Source organism: Pinus tabuliformis, chromosome 2_2, assembly GCF_031772625.1.
Source record: "Pinus tabuliformis cultivar Carrire ecotype Pingquan chromosome 2_2, CPIR1, whole genome shotgun sequence".
Classification (NCBI taxonomy): Eukaryota; Viridiplantae; Streptophyta; class Pinopsida; order Pinales; family Pinaceae; genus Pinus; species Pinus tabuliformis.
In genome coordinates, this window is record NC_142300.1 from 769,249,039 (window position 1) to 769,272,856 (window position 23,818).

Genomic DNA, 23,818 nt, shown 5'->3' on the forward strand with positions numbered 1-23,818 from the left:
GGAGAGAGAGTGTCTATGTTTGGGGGCTGAGATATATATATATATATATATATAGAGAGAGAGAGAGAGAGAGAGAGAGAGAGAGAGAGAGAGATGTGTTTAGGGGGATGAGATAGAGAGACAAATAAGGAGATATGGAGGGAGGTATAGATATAGATGGCCAGGGGGGAGGGGGAAGAAGAGAAAGATATAGAAAGGGAGGGAGAGGTGGTGAGAGAGAGATGGGGGAGAGAGGGAGGGAGGGAACAGAAGGAGAGAGGGAGGGAGATAAACACATAATGGAAGGTGGAGAGAGAGGGAAGAAGAAAGAGACACACAAAGACAAATACAAACATAGAAGTTAGATCTATAAAGTCATGAATATTTTGTTTTTTCACTAAAATAGATGTATTGATTTTAGTGTAGTTGTTGATTTCTAATCCTATTTGATCACTTGCACTAGATGCATTTATTCTAGTGTAGATGTTGATTTCTACTTCTATTTGATTGCTTGCATTAGATGCATTGGTTTCAATGTAGATATTTATTTCTAATTGTATTTGTCGATTACACTAGATGCATTGATTTTAGTGTAGATGTCGATTTCTAATTCTATTTAATACCTTATACTAGATGCATTTATTTCAGTGTAGATGTTGATTTATACTCCTATTTGATTGCTTGAACTAGATGCATTGGTTTTAATGTAGATATTGATTTATAATCCTATATGATCGCTTATACTAGATGCATTGATTTCAATGTAGATGTTGATTTCTAATCCTATTTAATACCTCACACTAGATGCATTGATTTCAATGTAGATGTTGATTTCTACTCCTATTTTATTGCTTGCACTTAATGCATTGGTTTCGGTGTAGATATTGATTTCTAATCCTATTTGATTGCTTGCATTAAATGCATTGCTTTTAGTGTAGATGTTTGTTTCTAATCCTATTTAATTGTTTGCACCAGATGCATTGATTTATTGTAGATGTTGATTTCTAATCCTATTTGATTGTTCACACTAGATGCATTGATTTCAGTGTAGATGTTGATTTATGATTTGATGCAACTAGATGTATGATGTACATTAATTTCAAAGTAATTAGATTCATAGTGTGCATTGATTTCAGTGTAAGCACATCTCTTTCCCCTCCATCTATATCTCTATCTTCCATTGTGTCTCATTATTTATCTCTCTATCTCACCCCCCAAACATACACACTCTCTCCATATTTATCTATCTCTCTCTCTCTCCCCCTTTATTTTCCACTCCCTCTCTCTCTCTTCGCCTTCTCTCTCTCTCTAACACTTCTTTATCCATATCTATATCTCTTCCTCCCTCCATGTCTTTGCCTCTCTCTTCTTCCCTCTCTCCCCCCCTCCATATATATCTCTATCTCACCCCCAAAACATACAAAATATCCCTCAATGTACGCACATAAACATTATTCATGGCATGAATTTACTTCTTTGTTACAATAATTAAACCATAAATACAATACTTGAATTTTCATCCTAAATAAAATTTTCACTTACTCAAAATGTCTTCTTCTTAAAATTGTAAACTATTTGTAATTGGCTACATTCTTATTATTCCCATTTTCCATCATTCAACATTGTTAATCACTTTGCATTCAAACACAGTAATAGAAAATAACTAATAGGTGTGACAATAAGAATAGTAGAAGAAAATAGTTTCAGATTGATTGCAATGAAGATTGTTTGTAATTCACTATATTCTTATTATTCACATTTTCTATTATTCAACATTGTTACATTGTCACTTTGCACTTAAAATTTTTATTTCATCATTTTTCATCATTCAAGTTACTAAGAGTCTCTCTCATCTCAACAAACTGAGGTAACTAAGCAAAGTTAAAGTTAAATTGACCAAATTAATATTAGACATATTTAGCATATTTAAAATGATCAAAATAATTATATGTTCAACAAATTTTGTATGACTGCACATGACTGAAACCAGCCTAGATCCATCTTAACCCCAGATCTATCAAGCACCGAGAAAGATCAAATTTCTCGAGGTGCAAACCTTTCCTCAAGTTTTCCACTCAAAAAAGAGGTTTGCACCTCGAGAGATTTGATCCCTCTCGATGCTAGATAGATCCGCGGCTAAGAGGGATCTAGGCTGCTTGTATTAGTAAGGTTATCTCATGTTCTCAATCATGGTGTGGTTAAAGCATGGTATATAATTTTTTGACTTCTCAAAAAGTATCTTAATTGTTGTACTGAATGGGAATAATTACATTGGTAATACTTGAATATAAAATTTGGTCAAGCTCATGGTATATAATGTATAGTTTTATTTTGCTTCTCATAAAAGGTTGTCAATGATTTTTTTTGGGATAAAAAAAGATTCTATTAAACTTAATAAAATTTTATAATTTGTATGTTCTTAATAAAGATTAAATGTGACGATGCACAAAATGGACATTGTCATTAAAACAAAACCTACAATTGGAATTTCAATAGTGAGAATTCGCCAAATACCCAACCTTCTATTCTCCATATTGATCATGCCCCTTTCTTTGATTTTATGCATTTTTATTTCTCACTTTCTTTCATTTATTTTTTTCTTGTTTCTCTCAACATTAGCATTGGTGTGATGATACTTTGTTTGTCAAGTATTTTGAGAATGCCTATTGGATATTTTTCTCTATGCCTTAATCCAAGCCCAAGATGAATTAAATGTATCCTTTGTATCCTTAATTATTGAAACAAAATATTTGTGTGTGTTGAAAATAGCAACAAGAAATGATAAAAATAGAATCCAGAAATTCCAGTTTAATTTGTCCTTGATTTAAACTGTGAATTAAAACCGAATTTTGTTTTCATAGCAACTTGTAATAGTTAACTAGAGTGAGTTGACTTAGTTAACTTAGGAATTTCAAGTTGGAAGCCTTTATGAAGTCATGTATATGTTCTCCCTATATTATAGGGGTCCAAAATGAGTTAAGTATGAGTGGTAATTAGTTAACCCAGTTTATTGAGTTAAGTCCAGTTAAATTAGTTCCAAACTATTTGAGGAACTAATAGTGAGTTAACAGTCAGTTGATGCATTAGTGCACTTAACTAGTGCTACTCCGGTTAACTGAATATTCCCTCATTAGAAACTCATGCATGTTGATTCTGAGAAAGACCCAGTTGAGACTAGAGTGCAGGGACAATGTACTATTTGTTTTAGATTCTCATGCATGTTGATTCTGAGAAATACCCAGTTGAGACTAGAGTGCAGGGACAATGTACTATTTGTTTTAGATTTTTCTGAGGTGCACTGATAGTGCATGCATTTAGGAACTAATCCTTAAGGGATTGCCAATTTTTAGAGGCTTTATTTCCCTTTAAATACAAGCTATCCTCCATAGGAATTGTGCATTGGAATAGAGAGTTGGAGAGCTTGTGAATTGGTTAAGCTTTGGCCTTGAGCTTGCTTATGAGTTGGAGAGCTTGTGAATTGGTTAAGCTTTGGCCTTGAGCTTGCTTATGAGTTGGATTTCGAATTTGTTGAGTGCTGGGATTGTTTTAGAGAGAACAAGCATTGTAATTTCATCTTGATTTTCCGGATTAATACAATACAGATAGTGGGGTTTTGAGCTATGGATTTCCCTAAATATTTATTGTGTTATGTGTCATTAATGTTCTTCCTCTTGTCAATTATTGTTTTGCTTGATAGTTATGTGCTTCTGTTGTAAAGAGTAGAAGTAGATTCTTGTCTCTTGCTTTAGTACATTGCATGAGCTTGTGAATCTACATGATTTTCTACAGTGTGTGGGTGGGATTCTTAAGCAAGCTATGGAGAAGGTAAGATGATTATTGTTATCATTATATTTGTGCATTAGGTATTATGCTCTACCATCTACTTTGGGACACATTTTTGGATGGCTAAATATGAAAGTTGATCCATAAATAATAATATAGTTGTCTCAATGAATACTTTCCTTTAATTCTATGTTTATATGGATCTTAGGAGGCTCCAAATTATAAATATCTTAGCCTATATAATAAGTCATGAATGAAATATTCAAAGTAGATGTTCATGTTCCTAAAGGCCCATAAAACAAGGAGGCTCTCTCCTTGGATCTTGTATTTTGATCAATTTCTCACAGTTTTAACAAAAGACCAAAGATTTATTACAATATCTTCTTTCCTAATAAGATATATAATGAATATATATCAAATGTGATTTGGATTTTAAGGAATAGGGACTCCCATGCTTAAACATGATTGTGACATGCTCAAGATATAAATCCAATATGTAATGCTCATACATCATATAAATACACAAAATAAATCATCTCTTATATTAAGGTTTAAGTAAATATTTTACTTTTACATTGTGTCTTAAGTTTTATATTGATTGTTTTAACATTTTTTACATGAAGAGTAATTCTTGCTGAATAATTTTGAATATAAAAATACTTAAATGTATGTTAATAATTTAAAAATATATATAAATTTACTATTCAATAAAATTGTCAAAAAATAAATAATTTAATATATTAAAAATAATACATATTTTTACTTTGAAAATTAAGAGAGTATACTATATACAACACATGTTATTTTAAGGTTTTAGAATTCCTTCCCTTATTCATAAACGTTAATTCAATCATAAACCTAGTCATGAATATTGATTTAAACAAAATTATTATTATTTTATTTTGATTAATGTACATGACATAAACATATATATTGCATATTTAATTTAATTTGTTTGCGTTATTAATAACTACTATAATATATAAATTCTATGAATTTGATAAGACATGTAATTTTTTATTTACAAATATCCAACATAAAAATTATATAGCAAAATTAGCGTGCAATTCTAGATCTATTGGAAGATAATGGCAATAAAAGCATTCCTTTGTAAAATTGCAAAGAATAAAAGTAAGAATGAATAAAAGTAAGAATATTTATAGATTGCTCTTTAATAGGTCAATATTGGAGCTTTTCATTTCAAAACAAATTTGGAAAACTTACATAAAAATATAAGCTTTGATGGCCAAGAAGAAGATATGATTTGATCTTCTATAATGTGCACAAGGCACAAGGTTATATAAGGTACATTTCTATTGTTCACCTTATAGCCGGTTTATAATATTTCATTTTTCTGATATGATCAAAATAGCTAGAATGGAAGAAACTCAGTTGGGCTCTCAAGCCATCCATGCTTGCATTAATACAATCCAAACTCTTGGAGCATCCTTGTGAAGAGTTTAGGCTTGCAGTTGCTTCTTGTCTCAGTAGGATCATAAATTTAACATCGCCTCTACTGCCTTACAATAATTATATCATGAGAGAGGTATTGCGGCTGATAGTAGAAGCCCTTCAAGGGTTGAACAACATCATGCTTCCTACCTTTCAGAAGCACTCCAAAGTCTTAGAACTCATGGCAGAGTTTAGCTTTGGCACATTCATGTTGAATCTAGAATGTAATGACTTAATATTTTAAGTGTTCCAGAACCTTTACACCAACATTACATCATCTCATCCAGACGTGTCAACACAAGAATGCAACATATTGTGTCAGTGTTCCTAGAAGGAGATGTTGATATCTGCAAGATAATAAGGTCCAAACTATTGACCATATGGAGGAAGGAACTAATTGTATCACCAACCACCTGTTAGGGTCCAACCCTAACCCCCTTATTTATGTAATAGGATCGAGTCATAGTTATAGTTAAGTAAAGAGTCAATAAAGCCCATATTAATAATTGTAAGTGGTTAACCCACATTTAATGAAGGGACCACAGTTAGTTGCAAATGGGCCATGGTATTAGATAGATGGTATTATAAAGAACCATGGTATTGCCCCATGGTATTGCATGTATGAATCCTATATAAAGGATAGAGACTCCCCTCAAGGAGCATCGTGTCTTAGTTTGTAAGTGAGCTCAGCTCCGTTGGAGGTTGCCCCGTCGAAGAGGCAAGTGAACATTGCTTCCTGAATAATAAAATACTTGCTGTTATTTCTCATTGTTCTATGTTTTGGGTATATTTATTCACATATTTGGTATTCTGGTATCGTCTAGCAGGTTAAGAGCATAACAAGTGGTATCAGAGCGCTTTCTAGGGCTGGTGGGATCTTCAATTTTTAGCAATTTTTTTTTTGGCTAGAGACGTATTCTGACGTCCTTAAACCAAGGGATCTGTCGTTGAGCGCATAAACCTGTGGATTTGGGGAGGCATGCATGTAGGAAATACAAGAGGTGGTCATGCTTGTTGGACTCCCTTGTAACCCCTGTGGGTACTCGTTCGAGTAGCGCATTAGACAGAACTGTGCACAAACTGTATTCCAAGTACCCTCTGGGTATATCGGAAACCCCCTAGCTCCCTTGAAACCTCACCATAGATAAACCGTCGACCGTCTTGCTGCTATAGTACACCGAGAACAACACTCGGAGAGATTACTCACGCGTACAATAAGGTAGTCGGGTTGTACGGCTAAGGGTACGATTGATCCTCCTTGGTTAGTGCCCTGAAAAATTGGGCCAAGTACTACTATCAGACCCTTACGTATATTGTGATCTGTAGCACCTGACACTCCTGGAGACCATAGTTCCCTTCTCTATCTCTAGATCACGCATAATCTTTGCCAGATCAGATCTCGCAAGTGGTGTTTTGTCGCAGCAACAGTAATCAGTTCTGTTGTTCAGATCTATCAGATCAGCCATTCAGATCCATCAGATCTGCAGTAGTAATCATTTCCGCCAGGTCCATCAGATGCGCCATCCAGATCTAGCAGTTTGGGCTTTGTAGCCATTGCAACAATTAAATCTTCCATTCAGATTTGACTAATTGTGGGGGTTTCTATACCTGGGTGTGATTTTTGCAGGACTTTGGACAACATTGACATTTTGGGGATTCGGCTACTGCAATATTCCCAAGCAAGGAGTAAAACTCCGTTCGGAGTACAAAAAAAAAAAAAAAAACTGAGAACCCCCGAGACGCTTATTGGTGACTTAGCCCATAAGAGTCAGGTTGATGAGCTGAGCAAGGTGGTACCATTCAATTGTTAGTACCAAAAATTTCAGGCGGTCCCAAATTTCCAGTACAGCGGATCGGTGTATGGTACAAACTAGAGCTCAAGCTATGGCCAATGAGAGGATGGACAACATTGAATCACAATTGAATGAGGTCATGTCGCAGCTGAAGACCTTAAATGAAACACTCTCTAAGGGCAAGGTGGCGGAACGCGTGGAGGCATATATTGGCAATGAAAACAGTGAGGGCGAGTCTAGCCAGCCTCTTCACCTCTTTGGCACCCACTAACAATCCCATCTGCAACCACCCAAGTTGGACATGTATAAATTTGATGGCTCTCACCCGGCCGCATGGATAGCACAAATGGAGCAATATTTCACACTGAATTACATCCTGGATGATGCGACTTAGCTTAGTGTGGGTATCATGTACTTGGACAATGAAAGATGGCAATGGTGGCAATGGCATCAATGTTGATATGGAAGGCACTTAACTTGGCAAACATTCAAAAAAGCTCTTATGGATCGCTTTGACCATGAATCTGATTTTTTGGGTCGTCTCACTAAGCTCCGACAGACAGGAACAATGAACGAATATATTACAGCCTTTGAAGCCTTAGCTTTCCGCACTGGAGGTCTACAAGACGATTTCTACACGGAATGTTTTGTCAGTTGTCTTAAAGAAGCCATACAAGCCCACGTCCGACTGCACCACCCTATCTCATGGCTGCATGCTTGCAAGATAGCTCGTGAAGTAGAACGTGCGTTAGCAGTCCAGTCCAATCGCCCAAATTTCATTGCCAAGGGTCGCCCCACACAGGCTCAAAGCACTACCCAAACACTCAAGGTTCAAAAGGTGTCACCAGCAGAAATGGCGGAAAGAAGAAAGCAAGGATTGTGTTACTACTGTGATGAGAAATACTCCCCTGGGCATAAATGCAAGGAGCCCAAATTCTTTCAAATTGATGCTACTAATCACATTTCATTGGAGGAAGCCCCACCACTTGAGGAACCAGAGGAGGAAGAAGAGGACAACCAGCAGGACAATGTACCTGAAGAACCAGTTATCTCGTTGCATGCTTTGGCAGGGATTTCTTCTCCCCAAACTCTCAAAATCAAAGGTTTTATTAAGCATCGCCCAGTAGTAGTCTTGATTGATAGTGGCAGTACACATAATTTTATCCATCAAAGAGTCGCGGAAGCAGTGCATTGTTTTGTCCGAGCAGTTTCTAACTTCTAGGTCCAAATTGCTGATGGGGGGACAATGAAATGTGAAGGCCGCTGTGAAAATGTCAAACTTCAAATGGGGGATTATCAGTTAAAGACCCACATGTTTGCCATACACATGGGAGGGTGCGACATTGTCCTAGGTGTTTAATGGCTTCGCACACTTGGTCCAATCACAATGGATTTCCAGGAGTTATATATGAGCTTTAAGCAGAACAACCACACACATACCCTCCGTGGACTCCAGGCGGGAGCTCCCTCTATCATCAGCTCACATCGGATGGAAAAATTGTTAAAAAAGGGCCACCATGGAGTTATAGCCCAATTTAATGCCATCCAGGCCTTCGAACCCAATTCTCTTCATATTCATCCTGAGATGCAACAGATCTTAAACAACCATCTGCCAGTCTTTGATAAGCCTCATGAGCTTCCACCCTCAAGAGGGGAACATGATCATAGCATTACTTTGGTCCCAGGAGCCCAACCACCAAATGTGTGCCCATATAGATATCCGTTCGCCCAAAAGAATGAAATTGAAAAAATAATCAAGGAACTCTTGGAAGTAGGTGTCATTCGTCCCAGCATTAGTCCTTATTCATCGCCGGTGGTCATGGTGCTCAAGAAAGATGGGGAATGGCGTATGTGTCTAGACTTTAGGGCCCTCAATAAGTTGATGGTCAAAGATAAATTTCCCATCCCGGTTGTCGATGATTTGCTGGATGAACTAAATGGGGCTCAATTCTTTACTAAGCTCGACCTTCGCTCGGGCTACCACCAAATTCGCATGAAAGAAGTAAACATTCCAAAGACTGCTTTCCAAACTCATGAAGGCCACTATGAGTTCCTGGTCATGCCATTTGGTCTTTGTAATGCCCCATCCACTTTTTAGAGCCTTATGAACCACCTGCTCAAACCATATCTCAGAAAATTTGTCTTGGTTTTTTTGATGACATCCTCATCTACAATCACACCTAGGCCACACATCTTCAGCATGTAGATCTGCTCTTGCAACTGCTCCGCAAGCATAAATTATTTGTCAAGATGTCCAAGTGCTCTTTTGGCATGGAAGAAGTTGAGTATTTGGGCCACATTATGGGGCGTGAAGGTGTCAGGGTGGACCCCAAAAAGATCTAGGCAATGCAGGATTGGCCTCAACCAAAGACCTTGAAGAGCTTGAGAGGATTTTTGGGTCTCACAGGCTACTATCGCAAATTTGTCCACAATTATGGTCGCATTGCTAGGCCCCTCACTCAACTCCTCAAGAAAAATTCATTTCTCTGGAATGATGAAGCACAACAGGCCTTTACATCTCTCAAACATGCCATGTGTTCCACTCCAGTCTTAGCACTACCTGACTTCACCAAATCTTTTGTGATTGAATGTGATGCTTCTGGTACGGGTATTGGGGCAGTCTTAATCCAGGAAGGTCGACTATTGGCCTTCACAAGCCAACAACTAAGTGGGAAGAATCTGGGACAATCTACCTATGAGAAGGAGATGATGGCCATCTTACATGCAGTAGACACCTGGTGACCATACTTATTGAGGCGACGTTTCCAAATTTGCACATACCATCAAAACCTTAAATATTTTTTGGAGCAATGCCTATCCTCACCACAACAAAATAAATGGCTCACCAAATTGCTAGGATATGATTATGAGATAATTTATAAGAAAGGGTGCGAAAATATTGTAGCAGATGCGTTATCTTGCCAATTTGAGGAGGAAAGTGCCCTGCTCACAATTTTCCTTCCCATTCCAGAATGGATTGAAGAGGCTCGCAAGGAATGGTTTTCACATCCCTGGCTCTCCCAACTCATTAATCAATTGCAAACGGATCTAAATTCCATAGGAGGCTACTCGTGGCAGGATGAGATTCTTCGCTACAAGGACAGAGTCGTAATATGACCAACATCCACCCTCAAAAGCCGCATTTTGGTAGAGTTGCACTCATCTCCCACTGCAGGACATTCAATCTTTCAGAAGACGTATGCCCTCACTCGAAGATCATTTTTTTGGACAGGCATGAAAAAGGACATTCTTACTTTTGTAGCGGAATGCGAAGTCTGTCAGTGCCACAAAGGAGAAACAGTCAAATCCCCAGGCACATTACAGCCATTGCCCCTTCCACCCTCAATCTTGACGGAGGTTTCTATGGATTTCATTACAAGTCTTCGAAAGTCAGGAAACAAGTCAGTCATCATGGTGGTTGTGGACATACTTTCTAAGTATGCTCATTTTTGCGCCTTGCCCCGCCCTTTTACACCGATTTTGGTCGCTCAATCTTTCATGTATCAGATCTTCAAATTGCATGGCATTCCCACTTCCCTTGTGTCTGATCGTGACCCGATCTTCACCAGTCACTTTTGGCAGGAACTTTTCCGGCTACAAGGTACCCAACTACAACTTAGTACTTCCTATCATCCACAAACTAATGGTCAAATTGAAGTAGTCAACAAATGTCTGGAGACCTACCTTAGGTGTTTCACTTCAGAAAAAGAACACCTCTGGGTACAATGGTTACCTCTAGCTGAATGGTGGTATAACACCAACTATCATGCCACCACCAAAATGACTCCATATGAAGTAGTTTATGGTCAACTCCCTCCTTCCCCTACTTCTTATATCAAGGGATGCTCGAAGGTACAAGTAGTGGATCAACTCCTACAGAACCGCACAACCATGCTGGCCCACCTTAGAGAGAATCTTCATCAAGCTCAAAATCGCATGAAACAACAAGCAGATCAACATTGCTCAGAATGCCAATTTCAAGAAGGGGATAAGGTATTTTTGAGGATGCAACCATATAGGCAAACACCACTCAAAGACAAGGGTTGCCAGAAATTATCTCCAAAATTCTATGGACTGTATCAAGTACTTCAGCGCATAGGAGAAGTCGCCTACAAGATAGCTTTTCCACCCACTACAAAAATCCATCCAATATTCCATGTCTCATGCCTTAAGAAAGTGATTGGGAACCATTGTAGAATTCAAACCAGTCTACCTAAAGTGGACGAAGAAGGGTCAATCTGGCTCCAACCTAAATAGGTTCTTGACACATGAGAATGGCACCTGCGTGGCCGCACGATCAAGGAAGTCCTCGTCAAGTGGAAAGACACCTCTTCGGAAGATGCAACCTGGGAACCAGCCACTATCCTTCAACAGTTTATGCAGTTCCAGCCTTGAGGACAAGGCTATTGTTATAGAGGAGGGCATGTTAGGGTCCAACCCTAACCCCCTTATTTATGTAATATGATCGAATCATAGTTATAGTTAAGTAAAGAGTCAATAAATCCCATATTAATAATTGTAAGTGGTTAACCCGCTTTTAATGAAGGGACCATAGTTAGTTGCAAATGGGCCATGGTATTGTCCCATGGTATTGCATGTATGAATCCTATATAAAGGATAGAGACTCCCCTCGAGGAGCATCGTGTGTTATTTTGTAAGTGAGCTCAGCTCTATTGGAGGTTGCCCCCTCGAAGAGGCAAGTGAACATTTCTTCCTGAATAATAAAATACTTGTTGTTATTTCTCATTGTTCTATGTTTTGGGTATATTGCTTCGCATATTTGGTATTCTGGTATCGTCTTGCAGGTTAAGAGCATAACACCACCTATGATCTAGTGGAGAAGTTGGTCAAGTGAAACATAATATTTCTTAGAAGGGTGCTGACTAAGAAGGAGCTTAAAAGGATTGATGGAGGAGGCAAGAACAAAGGCAGTAAAACCTTCAACAATAATGAACTAGCAAGCAAAAGGCTATTCTTTATCTGCAAGGGACCTTGGGCACTTGATCGTTCATGTCCAGGTGATAGGAAGGAGGAAACAAGTACAAAACAAGAGGATATTCCTTCAGATCATGGGGAGTCTTCTATAGTTGGGTCTATTGATTTTCAGGATGGTGAGCAACAACATGATATTATTCAGGGAGACTTGCAGGATGACAAGCATTTAGAAGTGCATGAGGAAATTTTACCTAATGGTATTGATGAGGTAGAATCCTATACAACTAATTCCATGGGTCTCCAAGGGGATGTCCATAAAGAATATGAGTAGACAAGTATAAATAATAGTCCACAAGTGCATCTATGTTTGACAACTAGAGAAGATGAGCAACATATTGTCTTCACAGATGTGGGAGACTAGGAAAACTTGAGTGAGGAGAAACAATAATAAATTGACATGATGAGCATGATTATGAGGAGGAGCATGATAGAAATAATGTGCAAGATGAACCATTCCTAGAGAGTCGGTCAAAGGCTCAAGTTGAAGCTGTGGTCATGGGGCATCCAATGCAAATGTTAGGTCCCTATACTACTAGTGTAGTCCCTTACTGTTATTAGTGAAACCCCCTTATTGTATTTTTGTGCCCATGTCGTCCCCATATTGTTATTATTGTACCCCATACAAATGCACTATTGTTATTTTTGTGCCCTTACAATATTATTTTTATGCTAGATCTGATTATATTGAGACCCCTTAGAATCCTATATATAGAAAGGAGGTCTTGTCATTTGTATCATTGAAGAATTGTTCATTTGTGTAATGTAAAGGAGGTTGCCCCCTCTAAGAGGCTAGTTTTGAATTCGTTGATCTATTTCTTCTTCTATTTGGTGAGTTGGTTGCATAAGATTTGGTATTAGAGCTTTGATTCTAGGGTTTTGCTGTTGCAAACAGGTCATCGTGCAATTTTTAATATAAGGTTTTTTATACAAAGCTTTAGAAGTTGAAATGAAAACCCAGTGGATCCAAAATCATGGTGAACCTTGTGTATGAATTTCAGATCTTGGTTTGCTATATTTTTAGATATATGATCCAAGGAAGTTAGGGTTTCTGTAGGGTCATGAATTTCATCTCAAACAAGTGACCTTGGGAAAAGCATCATAAATTTCTCTCTGTGAATCAGATTCAAATTTAGTAAAGAATGATAGAAAGAGGACTGGATTTGGTTTGTTGGGTATCATTTTCAGGGCTAAAGGTCAAAACAGTGACACATGGCACTTCGTACAAGTTTTCTCTACAGAAGGAGTCTATAATTACGTCATCGTGGGAGATTGGGAATGATGATTTCTTGGAGAATTCAATATTGATCATATATGCAGGGTCGAAAAGAAGACTCAGAGGGATACTAAAGGAAAAAATTTCAGACCTTGGAGATTAGAAATTACAGAGATACAATAAATTCAATATTGAGCTCCTACAAAGTGAAAAAAAGGTGTGTAGTTTTTAAAATTTGCATAAGTTTTGTTTGAAAAAATAGTTTGAAGTGATTCAAAAGAAGCATAATTATCATTAATTGATGCCCCGAAGAAAGAAAATGGAAACGCCTAGTAAGAAACCCACAAGCTCTACTATGACACATGAAGAAGAGGAAGAAATGCAACATGATATATCAAAATTTCGAGATCAAGTACAACAAATTTCACTCTCGCAAAAAGTAAAAAAAAATGAATTGGAAGTCGTGATGAATATTAAGATAGATGGTATAAAAAGGGACATGGGAGTTTTGAATTATGGTTTAAAAGCATACGTGGAAGCAATGATGAATGTCAAGATAGAGGGGTTGAAGGAAGGTTTGGCAAAGTTCCTAGAAGAAAGGCGTCCCACTGGTGACAAGGCAATCCATGAAAATCATAATGAAGACAAAAGGAATATCAATTATGATTTTAGAGACTTTAATGTGGGGTTTAAGAACCACCACATTCCAAAGATAGATATGAGGAATTTTGATGGAAAGGATCTAGTAACTTGGATACTACAGATGGAGAAATATTTTGATCTACATGATGTGCAACCCTCCCAAAAGGTACGCATTGCATCTTTATATTTACAACCCAATTAGTTTGGATAGTATATATGGCTTTGTTCTCGTAAATCACTTGTCACTTGGTCAATTTTTACAGAGGAAATGATAGCACATTATGAATATACAAAGATAAATGCGTTTTTTTATCCAACCGATAAATCTCAAACAAAAGGGTTCAATAACAAAGCACATTGAAGACTTCCAAAAATTGAATATTAGGGTAACTGAAATTTCAGAGGAGCATAGGATTGATGTCTTCATAGGGACTTTAAAAGATAACATCTAACATGAGGTTCACCTTTGAGAACCTAACTTATTGGAGAAGGCATTCAGGGTGGCAAGAAAAGTTGAAAGAAAAATTATGGCAACAAGGAAGTCTACCACTCACAACTATAAAGATGGAAGTGTTGCTAGTCCTAGTATTCAACAACCTACAAGGTTGACACCGCAAGAATTAGAGGGAAAAGGAGCAAAAGGGCTTCGTTACAGTTGTGATAAAAAATACACTAAAGGTCATAAGTGTCCTAAGAAGAAATTATTCTACATAGATTGTGAAGAGGAGGAAGAAAATGAACAAAAAACATCATAAGAGGAGGATATAGACCAAAAACCAACCCCAGAGAAAGAAGAAATGAATCTAACCATATCTTGTAATGCATTGGTAGGAATTACCACTCCTTAAAATCTCAAGTTAGAAGGACATATCAAGAAGAAAAAGGATAACCCCACTTTGGCACATAATCGAATGCAACAATAGGCATATCAACATCATAGTTAAATAAGTTTTGATGTAGGCCAATTGGTATTTTTACGACTACAACCATACAAAAAAATGTCCCTCAAGTAAGCTAAGAAGGATAATAAATGATCACTAAAGTATTATGGTCCTTACAAGGTGTTGCAAAAGATTGATACTATGGCATGCAAATTCGAGCTTCCTGCATCTTCCCGAGTGTGCCAAGTTTTCCATGTTTCATGCTTAAAGAAGGTTATAGGTGACAAGCTCCCAGTTCACATAATATTGCCAAAACTTGATGAGGAAGGAAAAACCATATTGGAACTTGAAGTAGCCACAGAAACAAGAACCTGACAACTATGAAATTGATCAATTTCAGAGTATCTCATCAAGTTGAAGAACTTACCCGTTGAAGATTCCACATGGGGGGATGAGAATTTTATACAGAAGCATCTAAAACTACTCAAGCATTGAGGGAAACATTTTTTTGAAGGAGAGGGGCATGTTAGTTCCCTATACTACTAGTGTAGCCCCTTATTTTTATTAGTGCAACCCCCTTATTGTATTCTTGTGCCCATGTAGTTCCCATATTGTTATTATTATGCCCAATAGAAGCCCACTATTGTTATTTTTGTGCCCTTCCAATATTATTGTTATGTTGGATCTGATTATATTGTGACCCCTTAGACTCCTATATATAGAAAGGAGGTCTTGCCATTTGTATCATCGAATAATTGTTCACTTGTATAATGTAAAGGAGGTTACCCCCTCGAAGAGGTTAATTTTGAAGTCGTTGATCTATTTCTTCTTCTATTTTGTGAGCTGGTTGCATAATAGTAAATAGGTACAAGGACATTTAGCGGGGCACCAGAGTCACCAGTAGAGGAATTTTGGGGAAATATCAAGCATTTCAAGAAAAATATTACGATGTTGAAGCAGAGAATCTAGACAGCTCGAGACACTATCTTATAGGAGAACATAAAAATTGAGGAACTCATAGGGGTATGTGCCGAGTCAGTAGCCAATCTGTCTAGTGTAAAGGAACATCTCAAGTTCCTCACAAGGTAGTAGGAGGAATACAATTGAGAGTTCCAGAGCAACCCTATACAAGAGTACATAGATAGGGCTTGCGACACTACCAAACCATATTTATACATTAGGGAGAGCATGAAAGAGTTCTATAAATGGATCATGTTGGGTGATCATGTGGAGCAACATGAGTTGAGCATCAAGCAAAATCAACATGGTAGAATTATACCATGTGCATACATTCATGCATTATATCCTTCCCATGAGATGGATTGGTGAGAGATTATGAGTTGGAACTCTATTGATGGGATGATTCCTAGGAGGATACTCTTAGCCAAAGGAATATTGCAGCTTGGGCCCTTAAGCACAGGCAATGTTGAAGGGTTGAGATGGTATCATAACCCACAGGTCCTAAGACTTAGGTGGCATTGGGATCCAAGAGAATCTATTGGGGGTAGTATTGGCCAGGGGATTGTTTGGGATGTAGGTATTGAAGGATCTATTCAATATCATTTAGCATGGAGGCATGGAATAACACACTGGGTTGTATGAGATCCTAGTATCAATGTAAAAATGCTTTTGTTGTGGACATAAGTGGATTGCTTGAGGGCAAGCAATCTTTGGGCAGGAGGATTTGTTATATTTCCTTTTCTTGATATGGTCATAGTGGACGAATCTGCCCATGGTATTTACTGTGGTATTTTCCTTTGTTTTTCGAGGGAAAATAACAAAATAAGATTTCTAGAGGGTCTATCAAGCCTATAAAAAGGGATAGGAGCTAGGAATTTGGATCATCCCGAGTTTATTTATCATATTATGTTTTCTCGAGAACTTGGCGTGGTCAATCCCAGTTTGATCCCAGGGATGAAAACCCTATGGGTGTGATTTTTCTGATGGATATATCCATGGGTCGACGATTGTGCTTCAATCTTTTGCTTTCTCTTTTGATGAACAATTGTGCATGCCATTGCAAAGGCTCTGATATTTTTGTATGGTCATGTACTATTTTCTTCAATTAATAATATAAATAAAAGTTGTATTTATTTTAGATCCCTCGTGTTCTATGCTTGCCTTGTCAGTATTTCTATTAAAACACTAAAATATTCGAGATATGTTAATTATTTAACCATTTAGAATCTTACATAGTTATATTGCTAATTTAGTATACTCACGTTCTCAACCATTATGAAATTGTGTATAGAAATTGGTTACTCTTATCTTTTCAAACAAAAACATGGAAAACCTACTTTAAAAATATCAGTTTTGATGCATCAAGGAGAAGGCTTAATTTGATCTTGTATAATATTACCAAGACCTTATAATATACATATTTATTGTTCACCCTAATAACCAATTGTGCTTGAAATTATTTAGTATAACCATGTTCTCAAAAGTTACGACATTGTATTTAGAAATTGATTTTGCAAATACTCTATAAAATTCTTGACATGAATAGTTAAATTCAGTTACATGGGCTTCTAATATTAATCAAAAAATTGTGACTTATTGCTCTCGTCAAATACCTCCCTTAATAAGTTACATATGGGCTCAATAAATAAAAAGACCAAAGCGTCATGGACTTTACTTATTGAAGGCTAATCAAGTTATCATAACCTAAGCTTCATTAACTTTGCTGTAGCACAAGTTAAATGAAGGTTATTTAAGTTGTACACAAAGATAAAACGTATGATATTATGGTATATCTTGAGGATGGTACAGCCCAATAACTCATCTATTTTTCCGTGTAGTGGTGTCACATTCTTTTTTTAAATCCATCTAATAATTAACCATAATGTGATTAATAAAAATAAGTTAATAAGATATGGACATTTCAAAACCATTTTATAATATGTTTTGATATTATAGATTAATTGTTTTTATTTTATTTAAATTAATAATAATATTTCAAATTCACTTAATTTAATTAATAAAATAAAATTAAATAGGTTAAAAGTAGGTACAAAGAAAATAAGGAAAAATGATGAAAGAATTAAAAAATCATTTCGTTGTTAATATTAAAAATTAATTATTTTCATTTTATTTATAAAAATTAAAGATACTAGAGATGATGGTGGAAGGGAATAGAGTTTAAGATGTCATGGAAGAGTAATTAGGGTATCTTAGTTATTGTTGATCTCTTTGTTGTAGATCTAGGGTTTTGCTTATGGTTAAGTGCATATTTTTTTAGTCTTCATGATAGATTTGAAGATTTTTCCATTAAATCAGGGTTTGTATTGGTTTTCAACTGGTTTGGTTTGATATAAGCTTAGATGTTCTTTTCCTATTTCATGTATTCACGACTCGTTGGGGCTTTTGTCTAGTTCTTGAGTGGTTGAGATCATTGCTTGTTCAATGGGTCTCCCAAGCATATTTGTTAACAAGGTACAGTCATTTCTCTCTTGTTTTGGGGTTTTCCTCTTTTGGTAAGAAGAATGTGACTACATTGAAGGAAATATGTTTGATTAGTAAGTCCATTGGCCTTTGGCCTAGCTATAATTATGTTTTAGAATGAACCTATGTTAATTAGGTAAATCATGAGCCATGCGGTATTTTCTATTGCAGAAATGGTGATTATGCTTTTCTTTTTGAAACAGTGAGAGTCACTTCCTTGATCAGAGACTGTTCATCCTTGTCCTCTATTAAATCTTCTTTTACCAAAAGAATCATTTTTTCTTTATCCTCGATGGCTTTAAATTGATCCCCCTCTGATATCCATATAGATATGTGTTCCTCTTCTTCATTATTTTTACTGCTTTGGGAAGCCTCTACAAGAACTAAAATTACAAGGCTCAAATCACTTTCAAATGTTCAAATATAGAAATAAATAATCACAGAGTGGGCTCATATAATAAGTCTCTCACATTTCTCTAAGGTATCAATGCCAAACAAAAGAAAAGAGAAGGTTATGTCCTACGAGAAGTTTGAGTAGATTCATTCTCCATATCTACTTGTCTACAATTATTCAATGCCTTCAAATACTTGATGTTATATTTTCAATATTCTTCTCTACAGTTGAATCCTTGGGTTAGGGAAACATAACTAGCATAAGAATCAAGCAATCCACCTAGACAAAAGCTCCATATGGATCTTGAATTCTAGTTGTGAGTTAGTCGGACATGAACACACTTTCTCTCTGATTGCTCAACCCTTACTCACATCCGTTCTCCTTTTCAAAAAAAAATCCACACTACCAACCTTATTGACTTGTTAAGTCAACAATACTATGGCAATCTCAAAACGCTTCTCTCCCTTCTTTTTTATCATAGAAATCAATTTTTAAAGAGCATAAATTAATTGATTTCTTTCTTAAGGTCCTTTTTTCGTTGCAACAAACACCCTCCAAATTTTTTCCTCCACTTGAATTTTTGAGCCTCCTTGTGATCTTACAATATGTCTTTGATTATAGTCACTTCATGATTGGTTGATGTTTTTCTGAATTTTTCAGCCTTGTTCTAAGATTTTAACTAATAAAACCACTTACTTACACACGCTTAGCTTTTGATGCATCTGCAAGCACACCTCTTTCTTGTAAGCTCAACAAGCAAAGTTTACGTCTACAGAAAAGCATTCAGTAGTGCTTGAGGATAGTGCCTGCGTAGGATCTGGAAATAGCGATTGCGCAATCCTTAATGGCATTCACTGCATAGCTCCTAAACATTATGAAACACTTGTTGACTTGCACATATGACAAGGACAATGTACTGCACAATCCATGCTGACAGTTAGTGTGCAACATTATTTGACAGTATCTCTCATCATTAGTGACAATTGTATCATCATGTCGATGATTTTACTCAATTGTTGCTTTTGGAGACCTTTTGTTTTCACAAGTGTTTCTTTCACTTTTACGATTTTCATTTTTTCTTGCTTTCACACAAGTGTCATTTTTATTTCTCTTTATTTTAGCATGTGTCACTTTCACTTTCTTTAGTGTTTGCAAGTGTCATTTCACTTTTTCTTACTGTAGCAAGTGTTGTTTTTAACTATTTGTACTCCTGCATGTGTTGCACCTTAGCACATCACAAGAGGAAGCTCTAACATATTCTTCTGCATTAGCTGATAAGATATATCACAAGAATATGTACTAGACACTCTCCCACAACTTGCCACATTTTTTGGTTGCAGTCAACAGCTATGTCGTAACTTGTATTATGAATGTCACAAAGTTATGTTTCAACTGTCTCACCTAGAAATCAGTGTCACTTTGTTATCGTTTCAAGGTATACCTGTTGATTTTGGGTACTGAGCATTCCCTTGGTTTTGTTGATGTTATATGAGTGTGAGATTATTATTTCAAGACTTGTTTTCATGTCTTGTTCTATCTTGTCTCACTGATCTCACACTTAGTCATTTTCGGAGCTTCCATTGTCTTTGCAACCTGCTAACCTTTCTCCCTCCTAGAACTGTGCATTGTGTAGTCTCTACCTCCAAGGACCGTGCATTGCACAATTTTAGTAATCAGTCCTTGCCTCTTGCATCTACAAACTATGCAATCATTTCTCAATTAGGTTTCCACTATGCATTGTGCAATCTCATTTAGTTGTCAAGCCTATCTCAATCCTTGACTTGCTTAACTTCACAATCACCTATCTCAGTCCCTCTGAAATTGTGCATTGTGAAATTGTAGTGAGCAAGCCAGCCTCATTGCATCACCAACTCCCTATACTATGTCGTTCTACCTTCCAGTCTCTCATCCATTATGCATTGTGTAGTCATAGTGACTAGACCTTCATCATTGCCTCCTGGAACTGTGCATTGTGCAATCCTTGAGCCTCCTTCTCAGTCCTAGACTTTGTCTTGGCTTGACCAGCATGTTGCATAAGGAACAATATACACTAGGATATTTTAGTACTCATGTCATATTGTCATGAGTGAAATCCATTTGCAGGTACTGTTATCTTGACATGACAAGATCATGCTTCAGGAGGAAGCTAAGGAGAGTATGTAAGAAAGCACTTGTGGAGAAGAAGCATCGAAAGAACCATAATGAATACATGAACGAATGTTTGACCATGAAAGAGAGATGGTGGCTCAGGCTAAATTGGAAGGTTTCTACACTCATCTAAGGCCCTTTGGAGGGTGAAGACAAAGAACAAAGAAATATCCATCATGAAGAAGTCAAAGTCATAGCAGTAAGGAGAAGAGATTGAAATTGATGAAATGAAGTCTTATGCCACCATCACCAATTTATGGCTTCTCAAAGTGTCATTACAAAGTCATATGTGTCAATATATTTTTCCACATAATTTGTGGAATGTAATTATGTAATTTCCAAAGAATGATAAAATGTAAATGTGTGGAAGCTCAAACGTCCACATGGAATGTGAAAAGTCACTAGAAAGTTCTAAAGTCATGTAGGAGTTTAAAGGCCACATAGGAATTTGAAAAGTCACAATAGAAGCTCAAGAGTCATGAGGGAGGTCAAGAGTCACATGGGAGGTGGAAAGTCACCTAATTTGTTATAAATACACCCTCATAGCTCAAGAGAACAGACTTTGGACTTTGGATTTTTCACCTTGGATTCTCTAGTTTGGCATAGGAGAGAAGATATTTCTTTGGAGGAGAAAGTGGTGAATTAATGTTCCACTATTGGGGTTAGTGTGAAAACAGGTGTGCTGAATCCTTGAAGGCTCTCAGTATTACTAATGATGGAATTAAATTGCTGCCATTCCTTGATCAGTTTAGGATAAACATAAATGCTTGAATCAATGAGTTCACTACTTTTTCCTTGTCCCTAGTCCAGCTCTGGAAATTTTTCTTTTTCAGGAATCTTCTCCACTACAGGAGTCTTGTGGACAACTTTCTGTTCACTTTGACTCTGTGGCTGAACTGTTGGGGTTGTAGCTAATAGGTCCAAAGGCAGAGTTTACAACCTCTGGGCTCTGAGCCTATTGAATGTTTCTAACCCCTCTTCTCCATACCTAATCCTAGCCAATCCTTTAACCTGAAAAAATATTTCAGCTGAAGCAAATAAATCATCAAAGTCATCTGCTTCATGATCAAATTTGGCAAGTTTAGCTTGAGCAGTAAAGTTATAGGAAACCTTCCTTGGGTCATATTGCCTATTCGGAATGGTGGCAAGATTCAGCATCTGAATCTTCTCTGCCTCTTTCTTTGCATGCTTGTAATCATGTAAGGTAAAAATTCCACATCGTAGGGGGAATATAGGCCACATATGTTTCTTGGAGTCCTTAAGGGTTCTTGATGTTCCTTCAATTGTTATCTAATATGCCAATTCTTAGTCTAACAATTTATCAGCAACATATAGAGGAAGAACGTGGGGTTTAGTAAGACTACCAAAAAGCCTCACATAGGTAAATTTCTCCTCTCCGAACCAACTACCTACTACTGTCAGGTCAATTGCTGCTTCCTGAGATATCCCGGAGGAAGGCTTATTGAAAATAGAATAATATACAAGTAAAACAAAACCATTGCAAATTCTGTACAAGTGATTTTTATAGTGTGCTTTCCACAACTGTTTGTGATAGATATGAATAGGGTTAGGATCTTGGGAAGTCCACTTCCATCCGAGTACCGAGTATTTAGAATTAAGACAAATAATATCTAGAATATATGCACTATAGTAGAAAGGAGGAATGATCCGGGAAGTTGTATATGATTTCCTTCTGTATTCTAATATCTCAGTGGCTAGTCTATCAGATAAAATATTTGCCCAATCCATTACATAACCATTAATTGTAGCTTCCATTAACGGGACCATATCTATAGAAAATTTTGCAAAATCATGTTGTCCCCACAGTCTACACATCATGCTCCAGCATAGCAATAAGTAGAAGCTAATGAGTCGACAGAATACTTACCCGATGACTCGTGCTTATGTTTTTCCAGGAAATGCCTCTAGTGCTTGATCAGGTCCGATTCCAAGTCGTTTTCCTTTTCAAATTCCTCCAGGAATGCCTTGTTATAACACTTCTCAGGCAGAGGTAGATGGTACATTTTCCTGAGATCTTCAGGTTTGAATGGCCCGAATATCCTTCCATTAGCCATGGAAAATGTTCTATCTGAAGTTGGGATTTTCTCCACAACCCATCTAACCAGATCAATGTATGGCAAAATTTTGGCCCGCGCTGCTATCCTGTGAAGGTATGAATAGGCCAATTCTTTGAGAGTTCCCTCTGACTTGTTGGTTGAATCGGCTGTGGCTTCCTCTTCTAATTCTTCAGACTCCTCTGCTTTTATCAAATTATAAATGCTTTCCCAGCTAGCATTTCCCAGACCGAGACATGTTGAATTTGATATTAATCCCTTCTTGCTTGGTCCTAGTTTTTTGGCTACAGGAGTTGCTTTGGCCTTCTTAGATTTCTTCCCCATCTTCTCTAGATTCATGGGTTCGAAGAAATTCTACACAGACAATTACAAACCGTAACACAAAGATATTGCTGCTGAAAGCCAGTATGAAAATGAAAAGAATTAGGGTGATTGCCATATGATAAATCAGATGTAGTTAAGAATTTCCAGGAATGAAATCTTTTGAAGGATTTACTCTTAACTATAAAATTTAATAGCCGTTCGAGCCACCAATCGTGATGAATAAATACCATAAATACCCTTCTCGTTGATCATATATCAAATGATTATCTCAAGCATGTCTTCAGATTTCCTCGATCGGCGATCGGCGATAAATTGCAAATCGCGATCGGGAGTTTCAAAGGGAGAGGCTTTATCACTTGCAACGAATATCTCCGATTGCCGAAAAGTGATATTATAATAAAGCGGAGTATTATGCATGCAAATCGTTTTAGCATATGTTTTCCTCTTGAGATGTGCGCCCAATTGATTGATCACAATCGGGGTTTGGCTTGCGCTTTTATCCCTTTGTCATATGATATCTCCGATTGCTGATTGCAATTTCCTTCATTGGATCAGAGGATTTGATGAGGCCTTGTTTGTGTGTGTCTTTTTTTCATTGCGATATGCGATCATTGATCGCTTTATCGCAATGTAGAATTATTTATAATATTTTTTAAAGGAACACTTTGTTCTTTTCAAAAGGCTTTATAAAATGAATT